Below are 20,125 nucleotides of genomic sequence, written 5' to 3'. Positions count from 1 at the left end.
ACTTCGGGGTAGCTCGATGAGAGTGTGATAGAAACAACAAGGAATGCTCCCTCAGGTAGTGCATCGCCCATCTATTGATGACTTCTCTCTGTATCTTTTTATCAATTCTACACTAAGGAATGATTTCAGCTTCGTTGAACAATGCATGCCTGGATTACAATTTTGATGCGATGGTGCGTGGGCGTCTCAGCATATTTCCTGATCTCTGTTAGAGAGAGAAAACACACTCCAAAAAAATAAAATGATTTGAGATGAAGATGAATCGAGAATAATAAAGAAAAGCGTACTGTAAATATGGAAGAAATTTGAGGTGCCTATCATATCACCAGTCTATTTACTGTCACGCTCTGCTGTTCATTTCCACGCTTGATGAGAACCAATGTACTTTTGTTTTTCAAATAGATAATAATAATATTAACTAAAAAAAGGGAAAGAAATATGGGTTGCCTCCCATAAGTACTGTATTTATCGTCTGGGCAAGACGGAGTGTTCCCAACACTCAATTACTTGGGTCTTGGAGAGTAATGTTGGACACTCTTGTGTCATAATTAGCTTCCAAATAAGGTTGAGGTGATGACTGTTAACCTTGAACTCATTTCCCATCTCCAAGTTTTAAATGTCAACAGCTCCATGGGGATATACTCGAACAACTTGAAATGGGCCATACCATCTTGAATGTAACTTCCCTGGAAAAAGTTTGAGACGAGAGTTAAACAAAAGTACCTTTTGACCAGGAGAAAATTCTTTCGTTGCAATGTGCTGATCATGGTATCTCTTTGTCTTTTCCTTGTAAATCCTTGCATTTTCGTATGCCTCGTCACGTAGCTCATCAAGTTCATTGAGCTACAGTTTCCTCTTCTCACCAGCTACATCGTAATCAAAATTCAACCTTTTTATTGCCAAAATGCCTTATGCTCGAGCTCCACAGGAAGATGGCAAGCCTTGCCAAAAATCAAACGATATGGAGACATGCCAATTGGAGTTTTATATGCAGTTCGATATGCCCAAAGAGCATCATTCAATTTTATAATTCAATCAGTTCTTTTGATATTCACAGTCTTCTCCAAAATTCGTTTAATTTCTCGATTAGAAATCTCAGCTTGTCCACTGATTTGAGAATGATAAGCAGTGGCAATCTTATGCGTGATATTGTACTTGGAAAGGAGTGTAGACACACTCTTGTTCAGAAAATGCTTCCCTTCATCATTGATTATAGCACGTGGAGTGCCATATCTTGGAAATATTATATCCTGAAGTAACCGGATTACCACCTCACTTTTGTTGGTTGGGCTTGCAACAACTTCAACCCATTTGGACACGTAGTCTACTACCACTAGTATATATTCATTCCCATGAGACTTGGGAAATGGCCCCATGAAATCTATTCCCTAAACATCAAGGATTTCAACTGCCAGAATATTATTGAGTGGTATTTCATTCCTGAGAGAAATGTTGCCAAGTTTTTGACAATTTTCACAGGTGGAGCTAAAAATGTGGGCATCCTTGTGAAGAGTTGGCCAATAGAACCCTAATTGTAAAATCTTTGCAGAAGTTCTCTGGGTACCAAAGTGACCACCACAAGCAAATGTATGGCAGAATTGTAAAATACTCCGTTGTTCTTCTTGTGGCACACACCTCCGAATGATTTGATCAACACAATACTTGTATAAGTAAGGCTCGTCCCAGAAATAATGCTTGGCTGTGGAGAAAAATTTCTTCCGTTGTTGGTGAGTCCAGTTTTTGGGAATAACACCTTTTGCAAGGTAATTGGCAATATCAGCATACCAATGTATCTCAATTTGTACGGAGAAAAGTTGTTCATCAAGAAAAGTTCCATTCAATGGAAGCTTCGTCTTCTCACCATCGTTTGCTTGAACAATAAGAGAAAGATGATCTGCTACAACATTTTCTGCTCTTTTTTTATCTCTTATCTCCAAATCAAATTCTTGAAGTAATAACACCCAACGAATCAATCTCGGCTTTGAATTTTTCTTAGACAACAAATATTTGAGAGTCGCATGATCGCTATAGACAATCACCTTAGATCCAATTAGGTATGACCGGAATTTCTCCAATGCAAAAACTACCGCCAGCAGTTCTTTTTCTGTTGTTGAGTAATTAAGTTGGGCATCATTGAGAGTACGACTTGAATAATAAATGCCATGTGGTAGCTTGTCGACTCTTTGCCCTAACACAACTCCAATTGCATAGTCAATGGCTTCACACATGAGCTCGAATGATAAACTCCAATCTAGTGCCATCATGATAGGTGCAGATGTAAGTAATTGCTTCAATTTGTTGAATGCTTGCAAACACTCGTCATCAAAGTGGAAAGTGGCATCCTTGGAGAGCAAATTGCACAATGGCCTGGAAATCTTTGAGAAGTCTTTGATGAAACGGTGATAGAACCCCGCATGTCCGAGAAAAGATCGCACACCTCTCACAGAAGTGGGAGGTGGCAATCTAGAAATAACTTCAATTTTTGTTTTGTCAACGGCAATCCCCTTCTCGGAACTAAGACGACCAAGAACAATACCTTCACAAACCATAAAATGATAGTTCTCCTAATTAAGCACCAGATTAGTCTTCTGGCATCTCTCCAAAACTTAGGCAAGATTGCACAGACAGGTATCAAAAGATGATCCGAACACAGAGAAATCATCCATAAATACTTCAATGATGTGGTCCACCATGTCAGAGAATATACTTGCCATGCACCGTTGAAACGTAGCTGGAGCGTTGCAAAGCCCAAATGGAATTCTTCTGTATGCAAATGTCCCAAAAGGACATGTGAAAATTATTTTCTCTTGATCCTCCGGTGCAATCACAATTTGATTATAGCCAGAGTAGCCATCAAGAAAGTAATAATGGGAATGGCTTGCCAGTCTTTCCAGTACCTAATCAAGAAATGATGAAGAAAAGTGATCATTTCTTGTGGCAGAATTCAACTTTCTATAATCAATACAAACACGCCACCCTATCTTTTTTCTTGTTGGAATGAGATCATTGTTCTCATTAGTAATCACCGTGATTCCCAACGACTCGTTGGCTGTCGGAAATAGGATAGATGACTCCTACATCCAACAACTTTAATATTTCAGATCGAACTACCTCTTTCATCGATGGATTGAGGCATCTTTGTGTTTCACGTGAGAATTTTGGATCATCTTCAAGTAAATTTCGATGCATGCACATAGTAGGACTTATGCTTTTGATGTCAGCAATGGACCACCCAATAACACTTTTGTATTGTCGTAGCACCCGCAAGAGACTTTCTTCCTCCGAATAAGTGAGATTAGCAGCTACAATGATAGGTAACGCTTCTTCAGCACCAAGATAAAACATACTTCAAATGCTCCAAAAGTTGCTTCAAATCTAACTTTGGTGGAGATTCAATAGAAGGAACCACTTTCGAAAGTGGAGGACCGAGAGCTTCAAATGTACGGATCCACCTATGATTCACTGGTTGTTGTGCTTACAAGTATACACAAAATTCTTCAATTTCATCATCTTCTTCAACTTACAATTCAGGAAACGCAAGGCAAGTTGCCAAATGGTCAGTAGATTGATGCTCCAAAAATGAATCATAAATTGAGCCATCAAAAGCTTCTATGCTAAAACACTCCCCTGTATCAGAAGGATGTCTAGTAGCTTCAAATAGATTAAATTCCACCATTTGTCCTTCCACAGTCATGGACAAACAACCCTTTTGTACATCCACAATAGTTCCTGTAGTGGCTAAGAAAGGCCTCCCCAAAATAATTGGTATGTTTCTGTCTTCCTCCATATCAAGGATAATAAAATCTGCTAGAAGGAGAAATGTGTCAACTTTGACAAGAACATCTTCTATTATACCTCGTGGAAATTTTATTGACCGCTCCACCAATTGCAAAGTGATCGAAGTTGGTTGCAATTCATTTTCGAGACCAAGTTGCACAAAAACTGAATATGGTATCAGATTGATGGTAGCACCTAGGTCTAGAAAAGCTTTCTCAAAAGAAACTTGCCCAACAGCACAAGGGATAGTGAAACTCCATGGATCCTTTAGCTTTGGTGGTAGCTTCTTGTTTAGAACGACACTGCATTGTTTAGACAGCATAACCTTCTCGTATGGTGTCAGTTTCTTCTTTCTGGTGCAGACATCTTTGAGAAATTTTGCATAGGAAGGAATTTTTTGAATCGCGTCAAGGAGAGGAATGTTGATCTCGAATTTTCTGAATATATCCATTATTCGTCATATCTGGTCAGTCTTCTTCTCATTCACCAACTGTCTAGGGAAAGGCACATGAGATTCATTCATTTTATGCTTTGATAAGTCGGTCGGCTTGGGCTGGATTTTATCATCAGGCTTTTGTTCACCAGTTTTTATTTTCTTTTTGGCCTTTTCACCATCATTCTCTAAAAATCCCACAGTTATTCCGCGTCTAGTGGTAATAGCGTTGATTTGTTCCTTGCCTTTTGGATTGACTTCTGGTTGACTCAGCAATCTGCCCAGCTCCCTTTCACTTAATCGCTCAGCAATTTGACCAACTTGAACTTCAAGTTTCTGAATAGATCCACGTGTGTTGCTGAATTGTTGTCGTACCTGCTATTTTGCTCTCGTTTTCTTAATAAAATTGTTGGTGTTGAGAGCTAGAAGAGCCATTTGCTCCTCCAAAGAAAGCTTCTTTGGTTCAGCAAGGACTTGTTGTGTCATCTTCTGATTGTATTACTTACTCTAGCCTTGTCCTCCCCAACTGAAATTTTGGTGATTTCTCCATCCTGGATTGTATGTATTTGAAAATGGATTGTTGTTGGGATGGAAGCCACCTTGCCCCACATAATTGGTATGTTCTTTTTTAGAGTTGGAAGACATAGGACATGTTTCCGTGGTGTGGTTAGATTGAGAACAAATGGCACACATCTCAACTTGGGCTGCTTGTTGGGAAGATGAAATTGCTTTCATTAACATGTCAATCTTCTTCTCCATGGCTTGCAACTGAGGTTGGTTTTCTACTCTGGTATGGACTTCATACACACCTATTGGAAGCTTTACCCCTTGCTTTACTCTAGATGAAACTTGTTGAGAATTTTCATTTAAAGTTTCAAATAGTTCAAAAGCTTCTTCACTACTTTTCTCCATTAATATGCATCCACAAGCTGAGTCTACAATGCTTGTGTTTGTTGTGTCGAGTCCTTCATAAAAAGCTTGAACTTGTTCATCTTGTGACAAGTTGTGGTGTGGGCACTTGAGCAGTAGCTGTTTAAAGTTATCCCAAGCTTCATAAAATAAGTCTCCATCTTTTTGCTGCCATGTTTGAATTTCCCTTCTGAATTGCTTTGTCTTCTAGGTTGGGAAAAATTTCTTCAAGAATTTTGTTGCCATTTGCTCCCATGTAGTGATCGAACCTGGGGTCAAAGAGTTGAACCACAGTTTCGCATTGTCTTTGAGAGAAAATGGAAACAACATGAGCGTACTTCTTCCAACGTCAAACCCTAAACAGATCTTGTCTTACAGAGTTCAAAGAATTCTCTGATGTGTAGGTAAGGGTCATCAAATTTGTGCCTCGGAAGTGTGGGACTGCATTGAGTAGAACTGGAGAGAATGTGACATTGCCCTGAACATTGGGTTGAAATGCTATGCTGGATGGCTGCTCCATATTCTGAGGTACAAATGAATTCTTCATTGGCCTCCGAGCAGGTGCATTGACTGGTGGATTTGCAATTCTAGGAAGAGCATTCTTAGGATTCTCTTCCGTCATATTTCCTCTTGCTTCTCTTCTCAATTTTGCGTGAGTTTGTTCAATCTCTGGATTGTATTAAATCTGATTGTATTTAATAAGATTTAAACTTTGAGATCGTCCTTGCATAAAAGAAAATGTCAGCGATAATAACTTCTTTTTTTTTTTATTTTTTTTAACAAATTTAAAAGAGTGAATATACACAAAATAAAAAATTAATATAAAAATCAATAAAATGGGGCATAAAGGCCAACCATAAGTATTCACAGAAATAAAAAGTTATATTAGGTGGCTCAACCGACTACATAAGCATATATATATATAAAGGTGGGGCAGTGTAAAGCCAACCACAAATATAAATAATACTGTAAAAAAACTAAGTAAATAAATGTTACTGTTAGTGGCATAAATTTAAAGGTTAGAAATGTTAGTAGGTTAGTACGTGTTAGTGACAGTTATTATAAATAGATATAGGCAGTAGCAGTAGAACCAGCCAATAATAAATAGTTAGATGGGGCGGTTAAGCCATCCACAAAAAACTGAAAAACATTCCATTAAGGAGGTGTAGTATACTAATATTAATATATATATATATATATATGTATATATATATACAAGAATTAAATAACAATATATTAAATCAGTCCCCGTCAACAGCGCCAAAAACTTGATGTTATATTTAAGACCCGCTAAAAACATAGCGATTCCAAACCCAAATTATACTCGCAAGTGCACGAATCAATTGTAGTATAGAAGTGGCAAATACGAGTGTCGTATCCACAAGGACTGAATATTAAATATCTGTAATTCCAACTCTTCGTAATTATCAGTGGAAACACTAGGGATCTGATTTCACCAACTCTATTATATGTAAATTATTTAGCCGACAATTATCATTTCATTCATGCATGTCAAAGATCAAGTCCCCTAATTTATGTAATAGTCATGGGCATCTGACTTACCACGTCTATTCTCAATTTCAACCATGGGCATATGGATTGGCTAGGACAATCAAGAATGCATTAGAACCTGTGGTAACTTATGTAGCGATCACAAAGACCCTAGCATATGACATTTATCTCAAAGTAACTCCGGTGTTAGGTGCAAGAAGCTGATCTCAAATTGAACATGGGCATCTGCCTCAATTTGCATCATAGTAATTAAACCTAGATGGTAGCTAAACATCAGGATTTAATTATCAATAAAGAATAGCTAATTAACACTTGACATAACATAAATAAACTAACAATTAATCAAATCAAATTTATTTAAACATAATAGAGTGGATCCATCATCACCCTAGTAAGAAGATTAGTTCCTTACTAGGTTTGCACAACCAGCAATTAATCTCACAAAATTCTAGAAAGAATATGTGAGAGAATTGCTGTAAAAGAGACAATAAAACTAAAGAACTCTCTCTCTGATTTTATCTCTCACTCTCTGATTTTTTTCTCCTCTTGCTCTTTGTTTCTCCAGAAAATATCTCGTCCTCGAATTGTCTCAGTGTCTCAACTTATAGTAGTGAAAATCTACTTGTGAGATGGAGAATACTAATGATAGTCTTCACATGATTCCTTTCTGTGCCGTATTTTGAAGACCTTAGAGGAAAATGAATTGCAATATTAACTGCATGCATACGTGAAAGCCAATGCAATTGGTTAGATTACATTTATTGATGTAAGACAATTATATACATATACATATATATACACACATACATACATACATACATATATATATATATATATCTATATATATATATGACTATTACGTGGACTTTTGGTACCCAATGTGTATATACATATATATATATATATATATATATATATATATGTACACACAACTATATATATATGGACTTTCGGTACCATATGTAGATGGTAATAAATGATGTGAGGTAAGCATATATACATATGTATATATATTTATCTACATGATAGGATGCTTAAATGGAATGGTGATATGTAAATATACAGATGATGCAAGTGGTTTATTTTACACTTAGTATGATGACACATGGTTGAACAGAACTAGGCTTCATATGGTATGTTTATGGAATAAGACCTGAACTGAAAAATGGGTTATAAGTTTTTGGGCCTAAAAATATAGAAATAAATATAAAGTGATTAAAAATGATATTTGTACTTTAATTATGTAATAATCACTTCAAGCCCTAATTGTATGACAAATGTCCATGATAAATTATCAATTAAAGTGTATATTAGAACATTTATCAATTACATCTGATCGTGACTCAAAGTTCCTTAGCCATTTTTGGCTCATTTTGTGGAAGCGGTTTGATACATCTTTGAATTTTAGTAGCACTGCACACCCTCAGACTGATGGGCAAACTGAGGTGGTGAACAGGACACTTAGCAATCTGATTCGTAGTATTTGTGGTGATAGACAAAGCAATGGGATCATGCACTTGCTCAGGCCGAGTTTGCTTATAACAGTGTTGTCCATAGTGCTACTAGTAAATCTCCTTTTGCGCTGGTTTACACGCAGGTTCCTAAGCATGCTGTGGACTTGAGAGGCTGCCAGTTACCCCTGCGGTTAGTGCTGCTGTAGGCAGTTTTGCTGAAGAATCTCAGTCGATCCAAGCTGAAGTCAAGAAGAAGCTTGAAGCCACTAATGCAAAAGATAAAGCTGCCGCAGATAAGCATAGGCATGTGAAGCTTTTTAAGGAGGGAGATCTGGTTATGGTTTTGTTGTGTAAGGAGCGTTTCCCAGTTGGTATCTACAACAAATTGAAGCGTAAGAAGTACGGTCCTTTCAAGGAATTGAAGAAGATCAATGATAATGCTTATGTGGTGGATCTTCTAGCTCATATGGGGATGTCCAACACTTTCAATGTGGCTGATTTATATGCATTTCATTCCGATGAGGGAGCTTTGCCTTGAAGTTCACTCGGGTCAAAATCTTTTGGGGTGGAAGGGACTGATATAGGAGATGATTTTGAGTTGTTTTGAAGTTGATTTGGGTTACTATGGAGCTGATTGAAGACAAACAGAAAGTTGGAAAATTTGTAAACGTTGTCCGTTTTCGTTGAAATTTGACCGGTAGAAGCGAAACGACATTTTGAACCCACCCTAGATTTGTAAAACTCCATCATTTAGGGCCTCAAATCGATTATTTTCTATTTAGGGGCGTTTTACAACTTTTTACATTTTGGTGTTTTACTTCATATTAGGGATCTAGTCAGCCCTAGAGGTCATTATCTCTTATTCTATCAAATATATGAAAACCCTAGAGTGTTTCTCTCAATTTGTAGTGGATTCTAGTGTGTTCTTACATCAAACGTTGGTTTGATTTACGATTTCCTTTTCCTTTATTGATTTGCCCGCATTAATGAGCGACCATTGTAAGATAGCAATCGAACGAGCTGGGAGCCTGGAGGAAGTAAATCGATCAAACATGATAGTTATCCGAACATCTCAACGTGTGGAGAAAGTGGACAACATGGGAGTTATATAGCCCAGAAGAGACGTGACAACACCAAGACATGGGGAACACGTGTCAACCAAGGAAGAATAAGTTATTCAGCACTATTGAGCAGTTAAAAGAACATGGGATGCTTGGCAACAATCCAACAGATCCAATTGTAAATATCAGTGCTAACAGTTTTGTAGAACATGTATAGAAGTCTAGATTTTAGATTTTACAAGGACTGATCATTCAAAGACTCAAAAGGAGCATGTAATTTCTGTTTCATAGCATTTTAATTCAGTCGCCTTTTTAGAATTTCTTCCTCGTGTGCTTCTGCCCCTTGGAGGCTAATTTCTTTCTCGCGTTTGCACCCTTTTTGGGACTTTTTTCTAAGAGGTTTGTTCCTGCTACAATCATCTGATCTCATTTGTTCGCAACACTCAAATTCTACTGCAAACAAATTCGCACATTTGGTGGGACAAATTGGTGTAAGAAGCAAGAGATGCCTCCAAAAATAAGCACCGAAGCTGTGGTTACTATCGAGGAATGTGAGAGAGTCGATACGACAGTATGCAAATGCTCAATCCAAGAGTAATACGCTATCTCCTTAATGACACAACCAATGATGTGGCTGAACAGGTACGCATCCAGAATTTGCACAATGGTGATAGAATAATGGGTAACAATGCTATGCATTTCGATGGATTAGCCAAACATTTAAATACGTTAAATGAAGGAGTGGCTAAGTTCATGAATGTGTTTGATAAGGTTGCCCAGAACATACCTTTGGGGGTATTGGTTACCAAAATAGGGGTTTGGATTCTCCTATAGGACCTATCCCACCTAATGTATCAAGCTTTATATTTGAACATGGTCAGACTAGTAACCAGGCCACTGTTGGCCAAAATACAGCAGCCCCCTCTTACCCTTACAAGTAAAGCTGGACAGGTACCAGTGTCAGCCATGTTGGAACCAAATTGTAGATGACCAAATTGGACAAGTTAGGGACGGACAGATAGCTAGCGAAATTGGAGATGACCAAATTGTAAATGGTCAAGTCGTAGGAATAACATCGGCCAAAACTATGGTCAAAATAATTATGGCCAAGGACTCGGCCAGAATAATCATAGCCGAGGATTTGGTAAAACCAATTTCAGCTAGAACAATTATGGCCAAGGATTTGGCCAAAACCACTATGGCCAGAACAATTATTGCCAAGGACTCGGCCAGAATAATTACGGCCAAGCGTTTGGTCAGAACAATTACAACCAGAATAACAATAGCCCAGGTCATGGGCAGAATAATAACGTTCAAGGATTTGGCCAGAATAATAATGGTCAAGGTTTTAATGGTGCAAATATTCGTCTAGGATTCATAGAGAATCCAAATTAGGGCGTACTACCATACCCGCCTATGGGTATCCCATATAATCAAGATAACATTATTGAATAGGTGACTGAAATTCTTCAGGAAAAAATCGGTCTAGGGCTTAGACCAACTCTTCGCCCTACGTATAGGAAACCTTATCTTGATTGGATCGATCAAATATATACTTTTGTTAGGGGATTTAAGGTACCGGAGTTCACATTGTATAATGGGTTAAGAGAAGTTTCTACAATAGACCATATAGGGCGATTTGCCCTTGAATGTGGAGAAGTATCAGACTTTCACAAACTTAGGATGTTTGCCAGCTCGCTGTCAGGCACAGCATTCTCGTGGTATATTAATCTGCTCGCAAATTTGGTCCAAAATTGGCCGTAGATGGAACATCTCTTTCATACTCAGTTTCATAGAGCTGAATCGGAAGTTACGCTAGTAGATTTAGCTAACCTTAGGCAATTACCAGATGAATGGGCCGAAACCTTCCTTCAGAGGTTTAAAACGGCCAGAAGCAAGTGTTTTGTTCCCTTGCCCGAAAGAGAATTTGTTAGAATCGCGCAAAGTTGTCTAAACTTTGATTTAAAGAAGAAGTTTTAGGATAGAGAGTTCCCTAATCTATTTCAGTTGTGTACGAATGTAGTTAAATATGAGCAATTACTAAGAGAAGGGGAACAAATGAAAAATTGAAGTAGAGAAACCTATTATAAGGATTCAAATTATGAGATGAATGAATTAGACGTGGATAATAAGTTAGGATATAAGAAGAACCAGACCGATGTATGTTTGGCCAAATTAATACAAGGAAAACCCTACGTATGTAAGGATTTGGTTAAGAAAGGAATTGTAGAATAGGAGGATGCTCCAAAAGAAAAGAAGCCTAGAACGTTTTCTTTTGACTTATCAAAAGCTGACGAAATATTCGATCGAATGTATAAAGATAAACAAATTAAACTAAGCAATAAACATAAACTTCCTAGTCCAGAACAAATTCAAGGGAAGAGATATTATAAATGGCACAATGCATGGTCTCATACTACTATCAGTTGTCTTGTTTTTCATAATATACTATAGGATGCCATCGAGTCTGGACGAATTACGTTCGACAAAAGGAAAATGGGAGTAGACGAGAATCTTTTTCCCAAAACAGCAAGAGTAAATATGGTCACATCTGATTTGACCAAGATAAGTCTGCCTAAATTTAAGCTAGTGTTGGACGAGGGAGCGGTGCTTTGGACAAACTTGAAACTAAAGGAAATATGATATACAACCCTGACAAAGCAAGAGATCTATGCATAAGATGTTACAATAGTATTAAGCCGATACAGACACTATCAAATGAGATACGAGATAGGCAGCCATTTGTGTGGCAACCAAAGAGCTATGCACCAAGGTTTTATGGAGAACATTTCAATTTGGTCCAAAGTGTTAGAACATTTCGACCTCAGGTGCACAAAGCTAATACTTGGCACTTTTATAACGCTTAGACTAAGAAATCAATCCCATTCGATGAGATGACATGCACTCAGCAAAAAAAGTATCAGCGGAACTATGGCCAAATGATGAGAAGGAGATATGGCCAGATTCACTCAGAAGTAAGGAGTGGATTAGCTACAGATACCACCAAAGGCATTACTGAAACCTAAGAAGATGAAACAGGCATGGAAATAGATGCTGCTAAAAAATCAAGCAGTAGTGGAAAATCTAAGTTTGATAGGAAGAAAGATGAAGAAAGTGAGGATACAACTCCCGTTACCATACGATTCGGTACAATGCCACCTGTAGTAGCTAATAACTATCTTATGTCGAGTAAGTTTGAGAAAGCACCACCTACAGATGAGGGAGATTACGATGGGGAAAATGAACACGAAAGGAATGAAGAAGAAGCAGCTGCTTTCGTCCTCGATAAGCCCGAACAGGAAGGTGATAGGATGACAGATGTTGAAAAGGAAATTGACATTGTGACAGAGGCTCAAGGAGGAAGATTTCAATTGGACGACTATTGAAATAATTATATAGAGCCTGAAATCCTGCTATGGCGCCACTAGGAGAATCATGGGGACAAAGATTTGAGTTTCTCGTTCTATATGGAACACCTAAATTACACGAAGAGTACCACATGCCACCATAAAGAAAAATGAAGCATCCTCTAGCCAGTCAGAACTTACAGGTTGGGCAAGGAAGAAGAAGAACCTCACCTACCAAAATCCCTAGAAATCATAGAAGTTGGAGTAGAAAGCAAAGGTAAGAAGTCTTTAGACAAAGAAGGGAAGATAGAGATCAATGCCGCCAAGAAAGTGGTATTCAATAAACCACCTAAGAGGTTGATCAAGCTTTTGCGTCCCCTGTATGTGCATGCTACGGTCAATGGAATTCCAATGGCCAAAGTTTTAGTAGACAATGAGACAACCATCAATGCCATCCCATATAAGAGGCTCAAAAAGTTTGCCAAGGCAGAAGGGGATTTGATTCCAACAGAAGTGGTATTAACCAGCTTCAATGGAGGAGTACCATCGGCCAAAGGGGTAGTACCATTGGACATAACCATTGGGAGTACAACTAGAACTACCGTTTTCTTTGTCATCGACGGGCCTACCAATTACAACATGCTACTAGGATGAGATTGGATACATGGTAGCAGGTGCATTCCATCTTCATTACGTCAATGCTTGATATTATGGAATCAAAAAGACGAGGCCGAAATAGTACAGGCTGATAGCAAACCATGGCCAAGTATCACATATATAAAGGAAATTACGGACCAGTTAGATTAATTCAAGATAGAGAAAACTCTAATGGACAGGCACGAAGGAAGACTACTCTGTCGAATAATTGACCAATCTGTTTAACTTGATAAGGCCAAATTTAGTGGCTTTCGAGTAGCCAACAATAATCTCAATGATGGACAAACAAGCCACGAAGCAAGACATAGTAACGGCCGCTAGAGCCAGATTAATGGCTTACCACCAAGAATAGGAGGAAGGAAAACATATTGCACGAAAAGAATAGGCCGTAATGCAAGAATTTAATGCCAAGTTCATGGCCATCAAATGGAAGAAAAACTCACTAACATGTGTGGAATAGATTGCTTGAACGAAGGTAGCACCGTAAATGAAATAAACTTGGGGGGTACCATGGACGAAGTAGAACAGTAAAGATTCACCAAGGCTCAAGATCCACTGCTGGACGTGGAGCTGGGACAAGAAGGGGAGCATCGGCCTACCTTCATCAGTAGACTGCTAGACACAGAGGTTAGAATTAAACTTATCGCTCTACTTAAAGAGTATATTGATTGTTTTGCATGGGAATATGACGAAATGCCCGGCTTAGATAGACAATTAGTGGAGCATAAACTACCAACCAGGCCGAATTACAAACCTCACAAACAACCCCCTAGGAGATTCGCCCTTAATGTCGTCCCTGAGATAAAGAAAGAAATTGAGCGATTATTAAAGGCTAAATTCATCAGGACTGCTAGATATGTAGAATGGTTGTCGAATATAGTTCCTGTTATGAAGAAAAATGGAAAACTTTAAGTATGCATAGATTTCAGAAATTAAATCTGGCCACGCCCAAAGATGAGTACCCAATGCCTACAGTAGGCTCTCTAATAGATGCAACTGTTGGATATGAAATTTATTCTTTTATGGATGGGTATTCTGGGTATAATGAAATTTTTATTGACGAGAATGATGTGCATAAAACTGTTTTTAGATGTCAAGGATCGTTGGGTTCTTTTGAATGGGTAGTTATGCCATTTGGTTTGAAAAATGTTGGAGTTACGTATAAAAGGGCCATGAATTTAATTTTTCCTGATATGATTGGCCAACATGTTGAAGTCTATGTTGATGATATAGTGGTTAAATCGGTCAAAATTAACGGCCATTTCGATCAACTGTGAAAATTATTTGAATGAATGAGGGTTTACAAATTAAAGTTAAATCCGCTTAAGTGTGCCTTTGGTGTAAGTGTGCTGGAAATTTTATGGGATTCCTAGTGCATCAAAGAGGGATTGAGATATAAATCTAAAGCCATATTAGAGGCCAAATCACCAGGCACTAAAAAAGAATTACAACGATTCCTAGGACATGTAAATTTTTTAAGACGTTTTATCTCCAACTGTGTAGGATGAACAAAAGTGTTCTCAACTTAACTAAAGCTGAAAAGCGAGGATGAATTTTTTTGGAAGGAAGAACATCAAAAGGCTTTTGAAAGCCTGTAAGCTTATCTATCAGGGTCGCCAATAATGGTGTCCCTTGCACAAGAAAAGTCATTAAAGCTGTACATATCGACTGAAGATCAGTCCATAGCAGGATGCTCGTGCAAGAGAACTCCCAAGGCGAGGAAAGAGCCATTTATTACTTAAGTAGACAATTACTCAAATATGAATATAATTATTCTCCATTGCAGAAGTTATGCTTGACTTTATTTTTTACATGTACTAAGCTAAGGGCCTACATAAGGCCTGTAAGAGTGTATTTAATTTCCAAAGTAAACATAATAAAATACATGTTTTCTCGCACAGTTTTGCATCAAAGAGTAGGATATTGGGCATTAGCCCTGTCGTAATTTGATATCCAATATGTACCTCAAAAAGCGATAAAAAATCAAGCTCTGGCCGATTTTTTGGCCGATCACACATGTCTAAGTACTACTAAAGAATTGGAACAAGATCTATGTGTAATAGATATCTATTAGCCTGTGGATTCTATATTTTGATGGATCAAAAACGTCCAAAGGGGCATGAGTGGGAATTGTTATTATAACACCACTGAATCAAAATATCGATTTTATTTTACGTTAGAAGAAATGTGTACGAATAACCAAGCCAAGTATGAAGCATTAATTATCGAAATAGGTGTCAAGAATGTGAGAATTAAAGGAGATTCCCAACTCGTACTCTGCCAAATGTTGGGGACATTTAAGTGTCAAAGCCATTCATTGCTCGCATTACACGAAATTGTACAAAGTTTATTGGATGAATTTGACCAAACTAAAGTACAATTCATTCCAAGGGTGTATAATGACATGGCCAATGAACTATCACAAGGTTTTAAGGAAATTAGTGTATTAACACATGATGTTACCAAATACGGGCAAATCAAATGAGCCCTCAATAGGGATAGTGTAGAAATCCTAAGTATAGAATACTAGGATGATTCAGATTGGAGAACGCCACGTTCTTAAATAATCTGAGAATGACAATAGCTAGGAAAACAAAGTTGAAAGCTTTGAATTTCCTATTGGTGGATGAAACACTTTACAAGAAATGCCCAGATGGAGTACTACTAAAATGTGTAAGTCTACAAGAAGCCAATACCATAATGGCTGAAGTACACGAGGGAATATGTGGAGCTCATCAAGCTGGTGTAAAAATGAGATGGTTAATTATAAGACATGGTTATTTTTGGTCAAAAATGGGGGAGATATGCATCCAATATGCCACAGGCTGCCAAGCTTGCCAAAAACATGGGCCCATCCAGAGAGCACCCGCCAAAGAGATGGCACCAATCATCAAGCCATGACCATTTAGGGGTTGGGCCATAGATCTGATAGGGAAAATTTATCCCTCATTGTCAAAAAAACATACTTTCATTATAGTAGCCACATATTTCTTTACCAAATGGGTTGAAGTAATACCTTTGAAAGAAATAACCCAAGAAAGCATGATCGATTTCATAAAAAACCATATTATATATAGGTTTGGGATTCCCCAAACTATAATGGTTGACCATAGGACTTCACTTAATGGAGGAAGGGTAAACTTTGTTAGAATTAGATGAAATTAGACTAGATGCACTTAATAGGATTGAGATACAAAAGGCAAAAGTAGTCAAGTGTTACAACAAGAGAGTAGTGGCTAAGTCATTCGAACAAGAGGAATTAGTATGGAAAGCCAGATTGCCCCTTGACATGAAAAACCCAAAATATGGAAGGTGGTCACCTAATTGGGAAGGACCATAACAAGTAGAGTTTGTATTGCCTAATGGTGCATATCATCTGAAAGACTTGGATGAAGATGTACACATCCATGCCATAAATGGTAAATATTTGAAAAAATATATCCCATCAGTTGGGAACATGAAAATATTTAATAAAAAAGGGGGGAGGGCGAACATGTTCGTAAAAAAATAGAAAAGAGAAATTGTTTACTTGGAGAATAAATCACTTACCAAGAGAATAACAGGCCAAATTAACCCACAATAAGAAGGTTCAAGATGTTCGTACGACCGATTGACATCATTGATATCGCTCAGGATTTTTAGAGAACCCCCAATAGAAACATGAGCAACACTTCTACAGAAAAGAGGACCATCAACAATGGCAAGTGCTAAAAAGTTGACTTGGTCGGGATTGCAAATGCCAAGATGATCCAAGAATCACTAGATCGTGAAAACCTTCGCCTTTGCAAATCACGACCACCCAAACAAATTAGCTTACCCAAACGGAACTTCAAAAGGATCTAAGGAAGGAGAAGAAAAAGAATGGCTTGATAAGAGATGGAAAGCCCTATTATATAGAGTTCAGAGGCGGAATCCAGTTTAGAGAATTAAAAGTTGCATTTATGAGAGTCTTTGAATGTATGGCGTGTTAACCACTCACCAAAGTAGAAGTTGAAATGTGAAAAGCAATATCATTATGATTATAATCTGTAGTAACCGGTTTTCGTCCAGCCCAAAAAATAAAAAATAGAAAAACACAAAAAAATGCAAAAGTCTGTCCTTGACCCACAAGCCCACGGATATTCAAAAGTTTGTTTCTTGGATCCTTAAGTCCACAAATACCCAAATATTAGCCCAATAAAACCAAATCCTAGAAATTATCTACAAAATAAGGAAATTAGAAGATGTTGGAAATAAAATCTTAAAAAGGGGAAAGGTGGCACTTTTTTAGGGTTTGCAAAAGGAATGAAAAACACAAAAAGGGTAATTTTCTTAGGAGAAAAGAAAATACGGTTTAAGGGGACTTTTTGGTAAAAGAGTAGAAATAGGGTTTTTGTGTGAGGTGGTATGGCATTATATAAGAGAATTAAGAGAGGAAGAAAAAGGGGAGGAGGCGTGAAAGAAAGGGAAAAAAGAGGGTTTTGGCTTTTGGGAAAAAAAAAATAAAAATAACGGGAGAGAAGGCAGCCGTAGGAGAAAGAAAGAAAAAGAGAGAAAAAGAGAGGAAAAAGAGAGGAAAGAAAGAGAGAAAGAGAGAAAGAGAGAAAGAGAGAAAGAAAAAGAAGAAGAAAAGAGGGAAGGAGAGTTTAGTTGATTGTCATCTTTTGAGTTTTGTTCTTCAAAGGTAAACATTCTTTGCATTCACTTTGCCTTGCTGAAAAGAATATATAGATTTGATTTTTGGCTAGGATCTTTGTATGCTTACCATGTTAATATTTGGTTTTGATATCGGATTTTGACGTTATTTTGGGCAGAATTTCGTGCAGTTTTTGTGTAGTTTTCTGGTTAATTTATGGGCTGTTTTGCGCAGTTTTCTGGTTAATTTATGGGCTGTATTGAGCAGTTTTTTGTGTAGTTTTCTGGTTAATTTCTGGGCTGTATTGAGCAGATTTTTGTGCAGTTTTTTTGTGCAATTTTCTGGTTAATTTTAGGGCTGTATTGAGCAGATTTCTGTGCAGTTTTTAGGCAGTTTGTGGTTTGTTTTCTGGACAATATGGGGGCTGTTTTTGGGCAGGTTTCTGGACTCTATTTGGACTGGAATTAATGGAATCTTGTGCAATTTCAGGATTTTACTGGTTTATTGCAGTCCGTGTATATTTGGGCCTCATGTTGTGTAGTTTAATTCATCTATGTTGACTGGTCTAATTTGGACATTTATTATTCGAATTATTTTTATTTACTATGAGTGTATGAATTTAAAATGGAATGTAGGTCATTTCAATTAAGGAAATCATAAGTTGATTTCCTTTATTTGGATTATTGGTCTTATTTGATTTCACTATGAATTTGCCATAAGTTGGCGATAATAGGTTAAATTGAATGACAACACTTTCCTAAATAATTATTTATACCATAAGTTGGTATTTAAAATTAAACCTACCAAAAGTTGGTAGTGTATTTTCATTGAACCTACCAAAAGTTGGTTATCAAAAGTTGATAGTGTATTTTCATTTAAAACTATCAAAAGTTGATAGTGTATTTTCATTAAACCTACCAAAAGTTGATAGTGTATTTTCATTAAACCTACTAAAAGTTGGTAGTGTATTTCCAAATAAAAACTATCATAAGTCGATAGTAATATTACAAACATTTTTTTAAGTACTATCATAAGTTGATAGTATTCTTACAAATCTTTTTCCAAAAACTATCATAAGTTGATAGTGTTTTTCATACAAACTTTTTCTCAAAACAATTATATCTTGCAAAAGAGCGAGTTTTCATGAGATCGCCATTAAATTAATTAGGGAAACCGTTTTCAAACGGGAGTTGTGGGGTGCCTAACACCTTCTCCACACTCAATCGATCCCCGTTCCCTTTTTCTCTAGTTCGCAGGTCTTTATGGTGTCCAATTGCACCTTAAATCAATTGGTGGCGACTCTAAACATTTTTCATCCTCCAACGCCGGTCCGCGTCGTGACCCCGGTTACGACAACTGGCGACTCTGTTGGGGAGTCCAGGTTTTTTTTAAAACCTAAGAGGGTCAAGCCCTTATGATTAATTAATTGGCTATGGTTACTTCTTTTTGTATGATTAATTGCTTGTTTCCTTTATATGTTAGAAATGTTGATTTATTTTGTCGTGGTAAATTATTTGTCATCTCATACATCTACACTCACTATAGCCTACCACCCGGGCTCTACCTTTAGCATTAGAGAGGGTTGACCGCTATTCTCGTGAGATTCCGTCTCCGCATGGATAGTGGAAGACATCCTCACCGGATTGACTTCCCTTAAAAGTTAAGGGAGGATCTTTTGTTCCAATAGCTGGGATTTAAAAGCAACCTGATCCAGGACCTCTCGACATAGTTAGATAAACTTAACCATGCACTTTACAAAACCCTAGATCCATGTTTGAAACTTTCAGAAGTTTAGGATACCACGTGTGATGGCATACTCTATTTTTGTGTGATTCATTTATCTCTTTTTTCCAGTACTTGATGCTAATGTCTATTTCCCATATTTTTAATAGTAATCTCCATTCTCGATTTTTCTTCCCATGACATTCACATAGGCATAGTCATTGCAATTTGGTTTGGCAATATTTTCAAGACATCTATTAATTGAAGCTGGATTTGCACAAATAATAACCACATGCATACACATTTTTAAAAAGAGAAATAAATAAGAAATAATGTTGTTGTTTTCATAATGTATAGAAAATCATACGCATTTTTTAAAAAAAAAATTAAAAAAAAAAGAGAGAAGAAAATAAATGAGAGTCATGATAGTTTCATTTACAGAGGGATGCAGAACAAAGTAAAATTGACTGATACTGGGGCAGCTTGACTAATGCAATTGGGGCAATTTTACAAATTTATGTAATGTTCAAAGAGTTCCAACTAATAAAGATTGTTGTTGTCAAAGAGGATCAGAACTTTACTGCTAAAACCTGCCACGTCCTCCATGTTTTGAGTTCAACAATTGAACCAGTTGAGAA

Source organism: Tripterygium wilfordii, chromosome 8, assembly GCF_013401445.1.
Source record: "Tripterygium wilfordii isolate XIE 37 chromosome 8, ASM1340144v1, whole genome shotgun sequence".
Lineage (NCBI taxonomy): Eukaryota > Viridiplantae > Streptophyta > Magnoliopsida > Celastrales > Celastraceae > Tripterygium > Tripterygium wilfordii.
This window is presented reverse-complemented; position numbering follows the sequence as displayed.